An 8,598-nucleotide genomic window follows, 5' to 3' on the forward strand; every position below is an offset into this window, starting at 1 on the left:
TAGATCTAGGGAGCTTAGATAAAGACATACGTCTCTTCTCCTCTCTTGGCTGGTGGTGGGAACTTGGCTTTACCCAGCCTTTTCAGAGGAGGGTGAGAAGTGGGATCCCATCCTGCTTCCTAGAAGGCTTCTTCAGTGCATAGGAGACTATGTCCTCGAGTTCAGCTTGCTTTTCCCCACAGACCCCCCACGTGTGGTGAGCCTGGTGGAGCCTGAGGTACGCCTGGAGCATTGCATTGAGTTTGTGGTGCGTGGCAACTCCGACACCCACGCTGCACTGGCTGTACAATGGGCAGCCACTGAGGGAGTCCAAGATCATTCACATGGACTACTACCAGGAGTGGTGAGGTCTCTGAGGGGCTGCCTGCTCTTCAACAAGCCCACCCACTACAACAATGGCAACTACACCCTCATTGCTAAGAATGCCCTGGGCACAGCCAATCAGACCATCAATGGACACTTCCTTAAGGAGCCCTTTCCAGGTGAGACATGCACCCATTTCTTCTCGGAGCTGGGGAAGGGGTGCAATTTGAAAGAAGAGGCAGCACTGATGACCACAGTTACCTAACTAACTGAACTCACACTGGGATAGGGGCAGACATCATCTGCACCTTGTGCTAACTAGGATAACCTCCATTTTCCATGGCTACCACAACTACCTCCAGGATTCCACCCCCAAACCTGCTGTACATATAGAGATGTCCTGTTTATAGTAGAGAAACCAGGGATTTTAGAGATGGATAATATGGTAATGAATTTTGACTCAGTGTCTTACCTGAGCATGCTATGTTGGGCTTGACAGTGGGCTTGTCTGAAGCCTCAATGCCATCAGCTGTGAAATAGGCACAAGAGTGACTGCATTGCTCCCCTAAGTGTTTGATGGTTTTTGAATGAGTTAAGATGGAGGCTTGATATGCTATAATAGCTCAGTGATTCTTCATCGCAGTGAACTTCAGAGTTGGTTCAAATCAACCTCACATTTAACAGATCACTCTCTCAAGCTCCAGTCAGCTAGTCAGCAGCAAGGCTTGCCTTGGGAATTGCCTCTTGTTCCATGGTAACTTAGGAGGGAAGTTGCTGATGCTACCAGATACTGATGGTGCAAATGTCACACCCTGACTCTGAACTTGGGGAGGTGATTCTGCCTCTTTCAATCTGTCCAAACACCTTCCTAGAAGTTGGAGGAGAAGAAAAGTCCAAAACAAGAAAAGAAAGGCTGGTTGCAGCATTGCTTGGTGGGTTATGGAGCTGATGCCCCACACAGCTGTGTGTCTTTGGTGACTTTTGTGGTTTGTGCTGGAAACAGACTATGTGACTACCTGATCCTCAATCCTCAGAGGTGAGAGGTCCTAAAGGGACAAAGAGAAGTATAAGGACTGAACCGCACACTTCCAAAGTGGGGAGGCTCAAAAGCTATCACCATACGATGTCTGTCTGGAGGAACATGATTTTATAGTTACAAATAACTGCAGGGTGCTGGCTGTGGGGGAGCTTATTTATCACATGTAAGGGAAGGAAAATTGGTGCCCCACAAGTGACATGGGAGACATGGGGCTAAATGGTGTCCCCAAGGCCTATCACTGAGTCCAGGGAATGATGATCTAATTCTCAGAAAAGGTTGGTAATGGGCGGATTGTTGAGACCCTAGCACTCTCTAAGCCCTGATCTTCCCAACACCACCCAAGTGTGCTCACCTAAAGACATTTCCCACCAGGGACCACAGAGGGCTCTCTTTTGGCTGGAAGAAGAGTCCTGGCCTGCAATGTGGCATTAGTGGCTTTTCTGTATGGAGATAATCTGCTTTCAAGGCCCACAAGTTGTTGACACCAAGAGCCAGTATGACCCCTATAACCTATCTGCATCTCTACTCCACGATGGGTAAAGTGAAATAGCATTTCTGTTTCCCAAGGGAAGCTCCTGGGACATGGAGAGAGCTCAAGAATATTAAAAATGGTGGTGAGCCACTTTGAGCTCCTTCCTGCAGAGAGTGTTCTGAAAGGTACAGGGCAGCAGGGGCAATGGGTGATGTGAGGGGTGTAGTCTTCCTTTTACCCCTCTCTTCTCTCAGGAGAAAGCAGTACCTCAGTATCCTCCAGCCATGTAGGCAGCCTCCTTTGCCCACAGGTATATTCACCATAGTTGGTTGTCAATGTGTCCCAGGCTTGGTTATCAAGGTTCCTGGACAACCAGAGTCAGTAACACCTGGGGATGAGTTAAATTCAAATTCTCAGTCTCCCTTCATCCTCATGAATCAGAGACTCAGGGGTGAGTCCTGTAGAGAAGGGTTTTCAGTTCCCCAGGTGACTTTGGCAATCCCTCCTTCGCAGTCAGCTACTATTAGCCCTCTTGGCAAGTCAACCCCAGGAGGAGGGAAGCAGTGAGGACAGAACCCCAGAGAGGCTGGAAAAGAAAGTGGCACACTTAGCTTGTCCATAATTCAGGATGAACCCCTCTGCGGGAGAAGTTTGCTTGTTTCATGAACCTTTGTGCTAAAGGAATTGATGGATGATTGAAAGGGCAGTGGCAGAAAAGATGGGCCAGCCATGTCAAGTGACAAGATATCTCAGTGTTCAGAAGAGTAAATTATCTGGAGGAGCAGGCAGGAATAACCTACAGCCCTCTCAGCTCAACCTTGTGCTAGCGGCAACAGCAGCCTGTGGATCCCACTCTTCTTTGTTGGCCTGAGAGTGTTAAGGCATCTTATTTATCATGTGTTTATTTTTCTCATTCCCAAGCAGCCAAGTGCTATGGCTAAGAGCCAGATCTCTGAGGTTGGGCAGATTTAGATACAAGTCCCATACATCTGTTAGTCTTTCAGATAGGTAACCCAGGATGCTAGACTGGCTTAGCACATGGACAGCTCTCTGGGTTCTGTGCAAGGGAGAAACTGCTCAATGCCTCTGCTTCTTTGCCTGTGAATGGGAATGATTACAGTAGCCCCTGCTTAGGTTGCACTGAAGAACAAAGACGTTCATTCAGCAGTATACTGGGACAAATAAAACACTTCATTGCTTTGGCTCTTGTTATGGTTTTGGGGTGCAGAGATGAGGGAGAATTCAGGAGTTCCAGGTCAGTAGTCATTCTTAGTCCAGGTAGAAAATTCTAACAGGTAGTTCCAGGGTAGGTTAGGGTAGTGACTATGGACCAGCAAACCAGAGTTCAGGTGCTGGTACAATTACTTGTAAGCTGTGACCTTAGACAAGCTATTTCACTTGCTTCTCCCTCAAAAGTTATGATGGAGGTGTCGGGAGAGATGGCTTGGTGGTTAAGGGCTCTTGTTGCACTCCCACATCTCATGTCTCAAAGCCACCTGGGTGGGACCTGATGGCCTTTTATGGCCTCTATGGCACACAAAAACAAACCTAATGAAAACAAATCTTATTTAAGAAAAGTTTTGATGAGGGGCTGGAGAATTACTCTAATGGAAAAAGCCCTAGCTATACAAGAACCCATTTTAAAAAACCAGACATGATGTACATGACTATAACCCCAGAGCATGGGGGAGGCAGCGACAAGGCAGACTGATCCTGAGCTTGCTGAGCAGTCCACCCCCAGCTGAAATGGTGGGCTCCCTGTTCAGCGAGCCATCTAGCTTCCACATGCACACACACAACTGTGCACACAGATCATATATACATGCACATTGACATCTCCCATCACATGCCATGCATTCTTTCTCTTACATGCATGCATGTGTGTAAAACACACACACACACACACACACGAGAGAGAGAGAGAGAAAGAGAGAGAGAGAGAGAGAGAGAGAGAGAGAGAGAGAGAGAGAGAGAGAAAGAGAGAGTTTCTTGGAGAGTTATTGTTTGGGGCTATAGCAATCATATGCATCCATCCACTGCCCAGGTTCTGATCCTGCTGGTTCTGTCCTTGTTCCAGCCTGTGGTAGCGGTCATAAGAAGACAATTTTTGAGTATCTTTTTTCCCCCTGTATAAATGTGGGAATTCCTGCTAAGGTTAGAGAGCAGCCAACATGTCTCCCTGTTCCAAAATTCATGTGCTTACTGCATGTGTGTATGCTGCCTGGCTCTAGCAAAGGACTTGTGATTTATGCTCAAAATCGTAGGCTGACTTTGAGATTCACAGGGTTCAAACACTTGGCCAAAATATTTGGCTGCTGGAAAAATATTCTCTGATAAATGAGAGCCTGCTGAGAAATATAAAGTAGGTGGATACTGTTGATTAATCTGGCTCGTCTTTCTTTTCATGCTCTGAAGCCTATGCACAAAACCCCATTTCCTCTATTATCCCCCAAGCCATATCTTCCCCACAGTTGCACAGAACAGGAAACAAAAAATCCAGCCAGACAACAGTTGCTGAAAGTGAACCTTTCCTGATGGACTACACAGAAGCAACCCCTTGCCTGAAAATAGTGATAGACAAGTACCTACTAGTTCATATGGCTACAGTTCCTAAAAAGGGAGCTTGACCAAGGGTAGGACCACAGCAAGTGAATCAGCGAAGCAACTGATGAGCCAGCCAGTAAATGATTTGTTCTTATATTTCAGGGCCTGGTAGGCTTGTGACAGGAAGTGGTAGTGTGGGGCTGCTCCCTTCCAGAGGGATTGGCAACTTCATTATCACCTGAGAATTGGGGCAAATTCTCCGGGCTAGGGACATGGCTCGGTGGTAGAGGTCTTGTTCAGACTGCATCAGTGTGGAGATGGATATATGACTCAGCAGTAGAGGGTTTGCTTTAGATAGCACCAGGGCCATGGGGAACTTGGTTTGGTGGTAGAGAGCTTGCCTAGCATGTGTGAGGCCTTCCATCTTCAGCAACACACTACAATCTCTCAAGATGCAGGCAGACTTCATGAATCAGAAACTCTGGGTTAAGGACCTAGTCCTCATGTGATTTCACTTCACTTTGAAATAACTTGGGCTCTAAAAAAGGCAAGAGTTACAAAACCGCTGCAAAGTACTCCCTCTTCTCTTCACTGGGCCTCCACAGATGTCACTGTCTCCATCCAGCCACAACCTGGGTCTCAGAACCAGGATATTGGTTTAGCAGCATTATCTAATTTATAGACTGTTGACAGGTGGTCAGAGGCCCCATCAGTGCCCGTGTTTTGTAGGATCACACCTAGGATTAGATATCAAATTTAGTTTCCACACTATAACCTCAGTTCCTTTGATGCTGTGATAGGCCCTCAGTGATCTCTAAAGAAAAGTCTCTAGTTGTTACAAGAGTTTTTCTTATCTATTTCTCATGATTAAATTCCAGTTTTTCCACTTTCCTTTTCTTTATTCCTGTCTACCCCCCACACACATGGAAGTATTTCTCCACCTCTTTTGGTCCATCCAGTTGAAGAATGTAGGATGTTGACACTGGGCTTATCAGTGGTGAGGTCAACTTTATCGCTTGGTCAACATGATGTTTGCCAAAGTCCTCCACTGCACAGTGCCTTATTTCTACCCTTAGTTTATCAGAATAATGATTTGAAAGGACACAAATAGCTTGTTTCTCATCTCTTCACTACAACAATTTTTAACATTCATTGATGATTCATGCCTTAGCATTTATTACTATAGATTTGGCAAATGATGGTGGTTTCTGCTTCCAACCTTCCATTTATTAGCTGGAATTCTACTGTGAGAAGAGATTCCCCCCATTCATTTGTTCAATTACACATTGTTATATATAAAGCACTTGTGGGTGTTTTTTTGCGATTCCTGTATTTGTTGTCTGGGTTTGTAATAGCAAAGTGGTATAGGCTGTGTTTCTTAAATAGCAAAAAAAGGTCCACTTTATTACAGTTCTGGAGATTGGGAATCTGACAGCAACTGTTGTCAGGCTTGCATTCTTCCAAGGCCTCTCTCCTTAGCTTGTAGGTGTGTCTTTTCGTGCATCTTTACTAAGCCTCCCCTCTGAGCACATCTGTGCTCTAATTTTTCTTATATGGACCCCAAATGGCCTCATTTTCACTTATGTACCTCATCTCCAAATACAGTAACATCCTCAAGTACTGGAGTTACAACTTAGTCATATGTGTTGTGAGGCAACATGATGCCGGTCCATACCACACCATGTTAGCAAACATTTCACCCATGCATCACTGCCCACTTTCTCTTCCCAGGACCATATATCTTCAAGCACTTTGTTTCTGGTGAAGCACATCTTTTATTTTCCTGTCCCATATATGAAATTGTCCATTCCTATAAGAAATTCTCATTCCTTTTAGTGGAGGGTGGTGCCCAGTCACCTCCCTGGTGATTCGTTCTATTTTGTGCTCAAGGTATGAGCAGTGCTGGTAGAGTGCTTAAGAGCCTAGTCTTAGATTAGAATCAACTCCAATCTCTTTCTAGATGAATGGTACTCAATTAGTTAATCTCTACAACTCGGGTATTCTTCATAAGGCTTGAAGGACAGTAACACCGGAAGCACTGAACACAGGCCCTGGCTCATAATTAATGCCCAGTTGAGGGTTAGCTTTCATTACTGGGGGGAGCCATTTCTCTGAGTCAAAGTGCATATAACACATGTCCACATGGATGATAAGATTCTGGTGGCTGTTGCGGGGTGGTCTCCCCAAGCTTCTTAGTGACCACATATTGAGGGAAGGAAATTTAGTGTTAAAGCTGGAGCTGCTCCCTAGTGCCATCTCCAGTGTTCTAGTACCTGAAGGGAGGGACAGCTGTGGGCAGGGAAGTGGCTAGGGTTTCAGCTCTCTGCCTCACACTGAAACTAGCTTGGTTGTTAGCTTGCAGGTGGCCTTCCTTCATTGAAGCCACCAGCTGCATCTGTAGAGCCTCCATTTGGAGGAATATTCTGAAGAGGTTGTGCAGTGGCTGGAAAGGGTGATTTAGGAAGGATTTCTAAGGTGTCCCTTGCTGTGGGAATGGGAATTGTAAGTGGGAGAGGTCATAGCTAGAAGGCTATCCTATACTACAACTGATTTTTTTTGTTATTATTATATTTGTTAATTACCTCTTTGTTCTTTTTCCCTCCTTCAGAAAGCACAGATTTCTTTGACTTTGGTAAGTCTGCTTGGATTTGAAACTCTTTTTGTCCTGATAGTTTGGGGCCTGTGAAATTCAGATTGCCCTTTGCCTAGTTAATGTTTCCAGCCCCTTGGCAGTTGAAGGTGTTGGCATATCTTGAAGTTCTAGGCCCACTTTTCCTGGGTAGTTTCCCTGGATCATAGTTTTTCCTAGAGGACTACCAACTTCCTCATTTTGTACTAGGGATTAAATACAGGGTTAGGCAGTATTCTAAAGCTGAACTCTATCCCACTTTGCCCCACTCTGGGCATTTTTGTAAGGTATGCCAATCTCTCTACCTGGCTGAAAAGAGGCTGCAGAAGGTGACCAATAGATTTCAGTGCCTAGGTAGACCCCCACTGGTCACCCCTCAGAGAAAACGTAAAGCCTGTAAACTTGCTCATGTTTCTCACCCGCCTTAAGAGATCAAGCATTTGGCTAGAACCTACCTTGGGTAGAAGTGTTTCTCAGGAGCTCACATGTCCTTGAATGGCATCATTGAAGTCCAGTTTATAATAGAGTTGAGGAGAACTCTGGACAATCTTTGAAGGAGTTGGGGTTTTTCTTTCTTCTTGATTACTCCCCCATGATAGGAGCCGTAGCAGCCACTGCCATTTCTGTTCAATTGGGCCTGAAATTGGACAGAAATGGTAGAACAACCCTATTTAGGAATAGCCTGGCCATTTGGCACAAGTGTAAATGCCAACTGTGACTCCTTCACTTGTTCTTGGTCATGAAAAGCATCGTATAATCCCACAGGTGTCCCTTAAGAGAATCAGAGCTGGGACCGTTTCTTACATGATGTGATGGCAGATAGAGGATGACCCCCAATGGTGTTTTCTGGTCCATTGAATGTTGTTCAATTCTAATTGCCATTGTGTTCTGAAATCAGTGTTAGGGGGAATGGCTAGAGGACTGTTCATTAAGATGTGAGTCTGGCTTTCACTGAAGAGTTAGAGTGAAAGAAGGAAGGGATGAGACAGGAAGGGGAAAATGGAAGAGGTACCCTAAACAAGGAGTAACAATGTCAGTGATGGCTGCTGCCACTGTTAAAATCTAATCACCATGTTAGTTAGGATTCCAAGCCATTTTCATCGTTCCTGTCATGCAATTCAGGGTGGTGTGTTCTCTGGGCCGGGATTAGGAGGTCTGCATTCTTTTGAGATGTTTTGGTAGCACTGAAACATGGAGGGCAGGTAGCTATCCTGGGACTCCCTCAGTCCCCGAGGGTGACTGCTCAGCTAGGAGGGTGGCTCTAGGGACCTGCCTCCCAGGACAGGGGCAGGGTGGTAAGCTAACTGCCATCTTCTCCTTTGTATTTCTTTTCAGAGTCTGATACGAGCCCGACACCCCCTATCACTGTGACCCACAAACCAGAGGAAGACACTTTTGGGGTGAGTTTCTTCCTGATTAAGAGGAAAATACTGAAGGGTAGAACCCTCTTCAGGCTTCAATCCAGGTGCTAACTTTCCCACATAAGTCTCCTACTTGGAGCCTCAGTACCAGTGGTAGAAAGAAAAGCACAGTGAGGATAATTTCCTTTGAGGTGGTTTGAACTGTTCTTGTTTGATGGGGGTGCCTCATTGTTTGAAGAGGCCTTTAAGG

At 45.7% G+C, this 8,598-nt stretch overlaps 1 long non-coding RNA gene across 1 annotated transcript; it reads left to right on the forward strand.

Annotated features, from left to right (window-relative positions):
* Positions 1-357: 357 nt before the first annotated feature.
* On the forward strand, positions 358-8,389 carry LOC127215499 (uncharacterized). Its single transcript, XR_007833968.1, has 3 exons — positions 358-482; positions 6,967-6,990; positions 8,323-8,389. It is a non-coding gene; the product is annotated as an uncharacterized LOC127215499 (long non-coding RNA).
* Positions 8,390-8,598: the final 209 nt, after the last annotated feature.

Source organism: Phodopus roborovskii, unplaced genomic scaffold (assembly GCF_943737965.1).
Source record: "Phodopus roborovskii unplaced genomic scaffold, PHOROB, whole genome shotgun sequence".
Classification (NCBI taxonomy): Eukaryota; Metazoa; Chordata; class Mammalia; order Rodentia; family Cricetidae; genus Phodopus; species Phodopus roborovskii.